We start from the raw sequence: 11,026 nt of genomic DNA, 5'->3' as shown, positions 1-11,026 counted from the left end.
TCATTTAACTAAAAGTGATTCTACTCTTATTCTTGTTAACTAAACAATTTTTTCCAGATATTTCTTGATCTGAAGGAAGGTGGACTATTTCCTGGTTTAGAGTCATTATTTTGGTCAATAGAATGTAGAGGGAAATCTGCTGGAGGGTTCCTTCTTTTTAAGATTTTATTTTTATTTACTTAAGACTGAAAGAGAGAGAGAGAAAGAGAGAGAGGGCGCATGAGCAGAGGGGAGGGACAGAAGCAGGCTCTCCACTGAGCAGGGAGCATGAAAAGGGACTGGATCCCAGGACACCTGAATCAAGACCTGAGCTGAAGGCAGCGGCTTAACCAACTGAGCTACCAGGCGTCTCCTGCTGGGAGGTTTCTCTGGAAGATATATATATGTATTTATATATATTTTTTAAATGCTCTGTCCTGTGATATTGCAGGCTTCCAGCATTTTAATGCATACAGATGTGCTATGTGAAGCTGAGGAACTTATGGCCACAAGAGAAGTTAGGAGAAGTTAGAGACATGACATTAAGTCATAAAACAAGTGTCAGAACACACTTACATCCAGATTTTTTGTTATGTAAGAAAAATTATTTTCTTTTGTTTAAGATACTATTAGTTGAATACTCGGTTGTATTCTACAGGCTGATGCTGCAAATCATTCTTCTGATGTAAGGATGCTTAATGATAAATACCATGTTCATAGATAGAAAGATCCCAGCCAACCTGTCAAAGTTAAATGTCTGATAACATCAAGGGTATTGAGTAATTATTTGCGGTATAACAAATCATCCCTAAACTCAGTGGCTTAAAACAAGAACCATTGGTTGCCCATAATACTAAGGATGAGCAATTTGGGTTAGGTTCTGCTGGGCACTTCTGTTGGATCTTCCTTGGGATTACTCATGCAGTTATACTCTGATGACTCGAAAGGGCTGGATGATCCAAAGAGGTCTTAGTCAGATGTCTGGCTGTTGGCTCTGGCATCTTTTTTTTCTTTTTCTCCTATTCTATCTTTCTCCAGTAAGATAAACTAGGCTTTGTTTTTGGGGTTTTTTTTATAGGATATTATATATGTTCTGAAGAGGGGAAGGCAGAATCTACAAGGCCTCTTGAGACCCAGGCTTCAGAATTCACGTAATGTAATTTCTACCATATTCTATTTGTCAAAGCCTATCACAGGGTAAGTCCAAATTCAGTGAGTGGGAAATCAGCTCTACTTCTTGAAGGAGTAACTACAAAATACTGTGGCCATGTCTTCAATCTCTATCCAAGTTAAGGCAAGAATATGTGTAAATATTTAGGTATTTCTGGTGGCGGTATAAAAAATTTGATAAGTTTCAAGAAGAGTTTGGGAATATACATTAGAATTAGATATACACATGTCTTCCAAACTAGCAATTTCACTTCTATAGATAAACTCTAAAGAAAATTTTACATATGTGTACATGAAAGCAAGTGTAAGAATACAAATGACAAAGTTGTATATTTATGGAATAATTCAAACCAATTTAATTTCCAGCAACTGGATATATAGGGTCTATTTATAAATGGGTAACTGTATGGTAGCTAGTTAAAATGAATGAACTAGAGGTATACGTTTCAATATGTATTAGTTTTGGGGTACCTGGGTGGCTCAGTCATTAAGCGTCTGCCTTCGGCTCAGGTCATGATCCTAAGGTCCTGGGATCGAACCCCACATCAGGCTCCCTGCTGGGTGGGAAGCCTGCTTCTCCCTCTCCCACTCCCCCCGCTTGTGTTCCCTCTCTCGCTGTGTCTCTCTGTCAAATAAATAAGTAAAAATCTTTAAAAATATATATATTAGTTTTGAAATTATAATCTCAAATGAAAAATTAAGAAGGATATGTATAGTATGATAGAACTTACATAAATTTAAGTAATATGATACATATACATCTATAACAATATATAGTAAGTAATTTTATGAAAAAAAATTATTAGTAAAGATACAAATCAGTCTCAGGAAAGTGTTTATCTCCAGGACTGGGAGGATGGAATGCAGTAGAAGTTGCGACATTTTGTTTTTTAATATACATCTAAAGCAACTTGGACAAATATTATTCATAAAATCTGTCTGGTGTGTACATTGAAACCTCTTCTATTATCCTCTATAGTTCTTGCCTACCTGAAATCTTGCAGAATGAAGAAATATTTAAAGGAAATATAGTCAGATTATATTTGCATAAAATATCTTTAGAAATTTATAAAACTAATTAGTACCAGTGGGTGTCTTTGAGGAAGGGAATCAGAGAGCTGAGGGTATGTAAAGAAGACCTTGCACTTTATATCTTTTGATACTCTTTGAATTTTTATAGTATTATGTTACCTTTTAAAAGGTAATATTTCTCCATAATGATTATACCTTGCTTGAAAATGTGAGATAAATCACACAACCTCTTGCCCATTCTTCAGTTTGAACGATTTCGATGATTCTTATTATATATTCTTTGAGAGACCTCTGTCTGTCACCCTCATTTGATGAAAACTTTTCAGTTGGTTCCCCATCTGATTTGTGGAACACTTCTTTTGACATTCTCTGGGGCTACTGGAAATTTTCTATTCTCTTAAGAGTCTGACAAGGGCATATTCATTTTGCCCTTTTGCTCTCATTGTCATTTAAAGGTCAGTTTGTGTCAAACCAATGCTCATTTGTTTTACCATATGCTATTTGAAATCACACAAGCCTGAAAAGCCTGAAGCCCAGGACATAAATCAACAGTTAAAGAAAAATATTATAGATAATTTTTATGAAACTCATTTTCAAATATATATTCAGTTCAGTGTCCAATTAAAAATGAAAAATTGTTTTCCATTTCTTATCATTTATTTTGGTACTTTTTAAATGAGATAGACTCACATACATGCACTGAGCAAACACTATAGAGAGCTTCCTGCATCCCAAATACTGTTTTTAGGACAAAATTAAGTCCTTTCCCTCATGCATCTTACGTTACCTGGGAGAGACAGACAACAACTAAACCATCGTGTATGTCAGATTATGATAAGCAATATGAAGTAAAATGAACCAGGATGAGGAGGATAAGAGGAGTGGAAACATGGGAGATGCTACTTTTTATTGAGAGTGGTTGTCAGAATATGTGTAATTTATAAACTGTTATTTAAATATGGACATTAGAAAGTGATGAGTTTTTTGTGGAGCGTTCCAGGCAGAGGGAACAGCATATGCAAAGGTCTTAAGGGGAAATATGCTAATTGTGCCCAAGCAACAGCAAATCACATGACTACTCTGGAAAGTAAAGAAATATGTAGGGAAAAGATCAGAGAGTAGTAAGGGTTCACACGGGGACCTAGTAAGACATTTTTTAAAAGCCGCTGTAACTACTTTGGCTATTATACTCAGTGAGAATTTCTGAGCAGAGGAATGGGGTGTAGACAAGAAAGAGTGGAAGCAGAAAGACCATAAGGAGACAAGAGACGACCATGGCTTGGAGTACCAGGATATTTGGTGATGAAGGAAACAAATAACAAAAATCATCATGTGTGATTACTTTTATTTTCCTATTTCTCAGTTTATTTTAAAGTATATTGTAATCATAGTACTTAAGCTGAATATATTTACTGAAACTATACACTCCTGAAAATTATACAATTTCAAATTCATAATGTAGTGAGTTAGTTTTTCAGTGTATAATTTAAAGTGTGCCTAGTTTAAAATGTTTTTAGTCTAAAATTATTATGGCCACGGAATAGAGCTGTGGGGCCATCTACTACTTACTTACCCCATGTTAGAGCAGACTCAAAAGTTATTGAAAAGTACCATGGCTCAGGCTCTGTGTAAGGAGTTGAAATGGTCTAGGAATTGAAATGGGCTTTTCTGACTTGGCTGTTTGTTTGTTAGGGTCCTCAGTTCCATTAGAGGTTGCCAAACGAACCCAGCTCTGGTACCTGTTAAAATATCTGACTCTGCACTGGATCAGCAGCAGCCTAGAATTATTGCAACTAGGATACTTTACAGAGTATGAGATAGAACTCACTCAACACCTCTCAAAAGCTCAGCTGAAAAGTAAAATATTTTAGAATTGTCTAAAAATTATGAAGCAAATTCATAACTTCAGACCTGTATTGTAAATAGTGTATGACAACACAATGATCTATGTGATTTGCAATATTTAGCAAATAAATTATATTTCAGCAAATGTGAGTAAGATTGATTATTTTCTCCCAATATTGACTCTTCCTGTCTTCCATCTAAATAAAATTTTAGGGGGCGCGTGGGTTGCTCAGTTGGTTAAGCGTCTGCCTTCGGCTCAGGTCATGATCCTGGAGTCCCAGGATAGAGTCCCGCATCGGGCTCCCTGCTCAGCTTCTCTTCTGCTGAGTCTGCTTCTCCCTCTGACCCTCTTATGCTCTCTCTCTATCATTCTCTCTCTCTCAATAAATAAATAAAAATCTTTATAAATAAATAAATAAATATAAATAAATAAAATTTTAGTTTGGACAGAAGATATCAGAAAAATTTTTGTATAAGAGGAAAAAAATTGTCTTGTGGGTAACTATTATTTTGCAATCTCTGATAATAGTATTTATATCTTAATTAAAATACAAAATTTTAAAATACTTCCACTTTAAAAACCATGAAAAAAGAAAGTTACTTCTACAATCATAGAACTTTTTCATTGCTTTCATTGCTTCCTTCAATAGTAGAGTAGGTAGTGAAGTTATAATGAGGACTACACATAATGGCCCAATTGATGTTGCATCATTAACTGTTATTTGTTGGGTGATTACACATTATTATTTAGTTGAAAAAAATGAACTCTTTTAATTTATTAACGCTTATTTTGTCAAAGTACTGGGAACTAAAGATTCCATGGTGAACAAGACAGACATAGTTCAAATTTCAGAGATTTGGGCCTAATAGGAGAGACATTTAAAGACAATTAAAAAGCAATTTGAAAAAAAAATATGATACATGCTATAATGGAAGACTCACAGGGAAGACATCAGATAGCATAGCCCTGGTCTTATATACGCCTTTTCATTTATGTGTGTGCACACATCTAGGGTTGGACCAAAGGGAGGTCATCCTGTAGGAAGAGATTATTAAGCCAAGAGAAGAATAATGTGAAGTTGTTAGCTAGATGAAGAGAAGAATGATAATCAGTGGTAGATCAAATAGCAAATGCAAAAGGTCTAGGATGAGATAATATTTAAAGAACTGAGGCATAGAGTGTGAAAGTGGGAGCGGCAAGAGTTACTCTAAGAGTGAGGTCCCAGGGGATGTTGTAAGCTATTGGAAGAGACTACAAGTTTTCGTTAATTCCAATGACAAACCTATGTGGGATATTAGACTGGAGACTGATGTGATATAAGTTATATTTCTGAAGTTTCACTCTTGCTTGCAATGTAGATACATGATTGGATGGAGAGGCTATCTAAGAGAAACCAGTAAGTGGCTGTGAAGGTCAAGTTAGATGTAATAGTGTCTAGACCTTGGCAGTGCCAGTAAAGTTTGAGACAGTAGATGATTCAAGAACTATTTACAATATAGAATTCACAGGACTTAATTACTAATTAGATGGATGATGAAAAAAAAAAAAAAAGAGGCACTCCTGGGTGGCTCAGTCTGTTAAGCATCTGCCTTCAGCTCAGGTCGTGATCCCAGGGTCCTGAGATTGAGTCCCGCATCTGGCTCCTTGCTGAGCAGTTTCTCCCTCTGCCTGCCACTCCACCTGCTTATACATGCTCGCTCACTCTCTTTCTCTTTTTCTCTGAGAAATAAAATCTGTTAAAAAAAAAGAGAGAATTTCAGCTGTTTGAGAAACTGGGTAAAAGTTAGCAGCATTCAATTAGATTAGGACAACAAGAGAAGTAATGAAGGAATAAGCAGGGAGGAAGGATGATGCATTCCCTTAGAAATGTTGAGTTAGAGGTGCCTGTGACCCTTGCTTATAGAGCTATTCAGAAGAAAGTTCAATGTTCATGAATTTGTAAGTGGCACTGAAGTTTTCATCACTTTTTTCAGCATCACTCAGCATCCAGGTGTAGCAGGCTATCAGACAAAATCAACCATGTTTTGTTTTTTAGGCAAGTGAAACAGATGGTTAACGGGGCAAGAGTATTGAAGGTACTAAGAACAACAAGTAAAGATGAAAAATAGAATATATGATATTGAAAAACGAAACCAAGACTGGTAACTGCAAGTAGATAGGGAGAGACAACAGTCTTGTGGGTAAACACATCAAGGAGGTTTATGGGTTGGTGATGGAAATAGTTGAGAGAAAGAGTAGGAAGGAGACTAAACTCTTATCTGCAACTGGGCTTACAATTCCAGCTAAATTCATGTTGAAGGATTACAGCCATACACGTAGGTGGCTATTGTAAAATGGAAGGTAAGATCACTTGACACAAAGAGATGAAAGATTGAGAGACCAGGGTGTTGGCTAAATATTATCCAGGGAAATGGCAGAAGGTGGCAGGAAAAGGGGGCCTGTAAGCCAGATACTTATGCTTTTGATGAGTGTGGGGTGAGCAGCCAATGAATAGATGGCAGCTGGGAGAGGAATTACGGCTGATGTTAAAAAGTAAATACATGTACTTAAGAGTGAAGAAGTAATCATTTAGATACATAGTGGAGAGTTACAAGGACACCAACTACATCTCAAGATGGTTTCTGGAAGAATAGTCTTCTCTTGAGAAAGTTGCAGGAAGCATTATCTTCAGAAGAAAGTCAAGTTTCAGAGGGCGTGATGGAAGGATAGTGTTAAAGAGGAACATGGAGGGGCACCTGGGTGGCTCAGTTGGTTGAGTATCTGACTCTTGCTTTCGGCTCAGGTCATGATCTCAGGGTTGTGAGATTGAGCCCCGCATCAGGCTCTGGACTTGGTGGGGAGTCTGCTTCTCCCTCACTCTCTCTCTCCCTTCGCCCTTGCCTCTGCTTGTTCTCTCTTTCTCAAATAAATAAAAAAATCAAAAAAAGAAAAAAGAAGAAGAAGAAGAAGAATAGAAGTTTAAGAAAAAAATGTTATTTTCAGACAAAAAGGGGCAGGAGGAAAAGTAGATAGCCCAAGAGATCCCATTTTGATTGTTGAGCAAGAATAACAGATTTGGCATGTTGTGTTAAACTTATTTCAAGGTCCTAAGGGGGGGGGGAGACTGGAATTTGGGAGTTTCTTGTATCAGTGCCTTTAGACAACATTAGTGAATACATAAAGGAGAAAAAACAAGAAACTACACAAAAGTCTGGGACAGGCCTCCTTTCTCCGTGATTTTTTTTTTTTAATTTGTGTTTATATGAGGTGCCTGGGTGGCTCAGTTATTGAGCGTCTGCCTTCAGCTCAGGTCGTGATCCCAGAGTCCTGGGATCCAGCCCTGCATTGGGCTCCCTGCTGGGCAGGAGGCCTGCTTCTCCCTCTCCCACTCCCCCTGCTTGTGTTCCCTCTCTCACTGTGTCTCTCTCTGTCAAACAAATAAATAAAATCTTTTTAAAAAATTGTGTTTATGCTAAAGCCCCGTACAGAATACCTCTGGTCTTTCCCATTCTCCAATGCATTCAGGACACAGTGGCCAGAGAATCCTCCATTATTTTTTATACTTTGTTTTCAACCAGCTCAAAAATCATCACTGTCATGCCATGGAGTCGAACAGTAAAACTTTCAAATATTCTAGCTAGGCTGGTCATGATTAGGCCAGTTTTCCAGCTGCCATGAATTGGGGAAAACCAAGGGCAGGAAAAGTAAAATGTCACTTGGGTTTCTTTTGAGTGGGATGGAATGGATGAGCAGGATCGTTTAGTTGTGCAACAGCAGTAATTACAGACATTCGTAACAGTGTATAACAATGAGGTTTTCCATCATGTCATATCAACAGTTAGGTCTTGAAAAGGAAGCAAATTATTGCATGATCATCTGCATCTTGTTGATATGCAGCAGGGGGTTAATGCTCAGACTCCCCTTCATATGTTGAGAACATCTGTAGGAAAGACAGCCTTCAGTATGGCAGACCACAGCGAAACGCAATAAAGTTTTAGTTTCAATCCAAGCGAAATTAGAGACATCAACCAAATGTTTGCTATTAATCTATATAGCCTGATTTGCATCTTACTGTACCACATGTTAGTGTTTCTCCCAATTGGCATTGCCTGATCATGATAATTTGAAATTTACTGAACATCAACAGTGAACTCAGCAACATGCAGAACATAATGATGGAGAGATTGCATGGGCAGAGACTTTAGGCAGTGTGAAAAGCAAGCAGAGAAGTAGGGACAAAAGTTGATGCAAAACATTTCATTGGGAATGATTCCTTTTATTACCCTGCAATGAACTTGAAGAAGTAATATTAAAACAGGACAAGCGGTTTCAAGAAGATTTTAAAGGTTACGAAACAAACAAAATTCGGAGAAAAGTTTACAAAACAAAAGTCAGCTTCTCATTCTGTCAGGAGAGAAGGCATGTTGTCCTGGCACAGCCACTAAAGACCACACTGTTGGGTGTAACTATAATTCTTTTCAGTAAGTGCAGGCACATTAAGCATACGTTTGAGCATTAACTTAGATATTCATATATGAGAACTCTTCTTCATATGAGTTAGAAACCTCAGAAGAATGGAGAGTTAATATTATATTAAAATTGCCACTTAAACCAGTCTCATTTTCCGTAGCAACCATGGGATGAACAGCATGAAAATCAAATGATCTTCAAGTTCCAAAAAGTGCGCAAGTCTCAAAGATTGATGAATGATATATTTATGCAAAATTACACTGGATACATATGTAAATCATTCCTCATTGATACCATGTCATCAGAGCATGAGGTGGACTCAATCGTTGATTTTTCCAGATAACTGAAATTCCTTACATGCATATTGAAATAAGTATAAGAAAAGCATTTGAGATGCATCCCAGAAACAACGCCAAGTATTTTGTAGAGTTTAAAATAATCTGACAGGTTGGATTTTAATTTTTTTACATTGCAGAAGTAAAAATAGAGTCAAAGATGAGTTAGGACATATTAGGTTGGTAAAAGGAAGCGTTAACATTTGAATCTAGTTCTGCTAGGACCAAAATTCACACAATTTCTGCTATACCATAACCTCCCAATTCAAATAATAAAAACTAAAAGCAAATATTTTTATAAATAATCGGTTTAAGCAATGCAGCTTTGTCCATATGGGAGGTAAGAACACCGTCCTATGTGCATAATGAACTGTAGTGTTCCATGGCATGTTCAATGTGTATATAGACTGGTTTAACTCTAAAATAACATTTTTATAAAACTTTACCTCTAAGTAGAGTAGAAATATAATTATAGGGGCGCCTGAGTGGCTCAGTCAGTTAAACTTCTGCCTTCAGCTCAGGTCATAATCTCAGGGTCCTGGGATCGAGCCCCGCATCAGGCTCTCTGCTCAGTGGGGACTCTGCTTCTTCTGCCCCTCCCCCCGTTTGTGCTCCCTCTCTCTCACACACACACATGCTCTCTCTCTCTCTCAAATAAATAAATGAAATCTTTAAAAAAAAAGAAATATAATTACAAAAATCATGGCAAATTTGGGTTTTCTGTAATTCTAGGCAATATTAACTTCCTGCTAATCGTTTTAAGTGGAATCTGTATACGAAGACCATTTTCCTGCCATAAGGTACTGATATTTTCACCAGTGTCATTGCATTTATAAAAAAAATCAACTCAGTGTTTTACTAACCCCTTCAATAAGAGGTTAGTAATGGGGCCTTTTGTAAGATTTACTTATCAATTAAATATCCAATCCATGGGGTTGGGAGTATCAGAGATAATTTCATGGTCAAAAAGAATTATTAAATGGCACACAGCTATATTTTTGGCTATTCCATTCTGGGAGTTATTGGGGATTTTACGTTTACATGAGTTACACTTTTAAAAAAAGTGGCGTAGGAATATTTTTAAACTTATTAGTGATAAAGAAGGAAAACAGCTATTGACAAGTGAGGATAAGCACTCACCATATGGATTCTAACATTTTAATTATTTTGTTCTTTTTCTTTTTAAAGCAACTCTTAGTGGTAATAATTTTTCTACTAATTAAAGACCAGCTGCTACTTAGCAAGCTAGACACCCAATTAGGAATCCGAAACCTGCTGAACAACCTTTACTGCCAGCCAGGTAGCTGAATCACCTCCTGTCACTGGCATGGAATTGATTATTTTTTGTTTGTTAAATGCATGATGTTGTCACACAAAATGGATCTCCAGAATGTTTTTCTCACAGAAGAGTTGACCAATCTGACATCACGTTCAATCTCATTTTTTGAACAAGCCTGAGATCTGTAACAAGGTCCTTCATCTATCTTTGGAAATATAATTATGGAATAGCTGTGGGGAACTATATTTTGCAGGAAAAAAAAAGAAACCTGAAAAACAGAGGGTAACCACTCACCACAGTTCAATATTACTTCGCGATTGAAGATGAGATAATGGTATTATGCAAAGGTTTTTATAAACTCAGAAAAAATTACCAAAAAAAGATAATTATATTTCTACATATAATGAAGAAGCTTTGTTTTGAATATCAATGATGTTTTTTTGCCTAAGAATTCCTTAAATAATGGAATGAATGGTGTCCAGATATATTATCGACAAACTTTCAAAGTACAGTTTTATTGTATGCACCATGTTTTTCTTCAGAGCTCAAAACAGTTCATATTGCAAAACAGTCTTCCAAATTGCTGGAAGAAATACACACCCAGGGCTGATATTATTGGAAGTTTTAAAATAAAATATAATACACAAAAAAATTGTTTCTCACTATTTTAAGTAGTTGCTGGTCAAAACTATGAGTAAATAAATCAATTTGAAATTCAGAGGTACTTGATCATGCATGACAAATTAACATTCTTTAATTCATAAAGAGAATTCTGAACATTTTCTAAGAATTGTCCAATGCCTGGTGAATCCCCAGCTGTTAGACACCTTAGAAATTGGCAAAAGGACAGTTTATGAGTCACATTTCTCATTGTATTGAATAATTCTTAATGGGCTGGAAGAGCTAACGCTATGACAGGGGTGTCAGACAGTACTC

Source organism: Neomonachus schauinslandi, chromosome 2, assembly GCF_002201575.2.
Source record: "Neomonachus schauinslandi chromosome 2, ASM220157v2, whole genome shotgun sequence".
NCBI classification, from domain to species: domain Eukaryota; kingdom Metazoa; phylum Chordata; class Mammalia; order Carnivora; family Phocidae; genus Neomonachus; species Neomonachus schauinslandi.
This window is presented reverse-complemented; position numbering follows the sequence as displayed.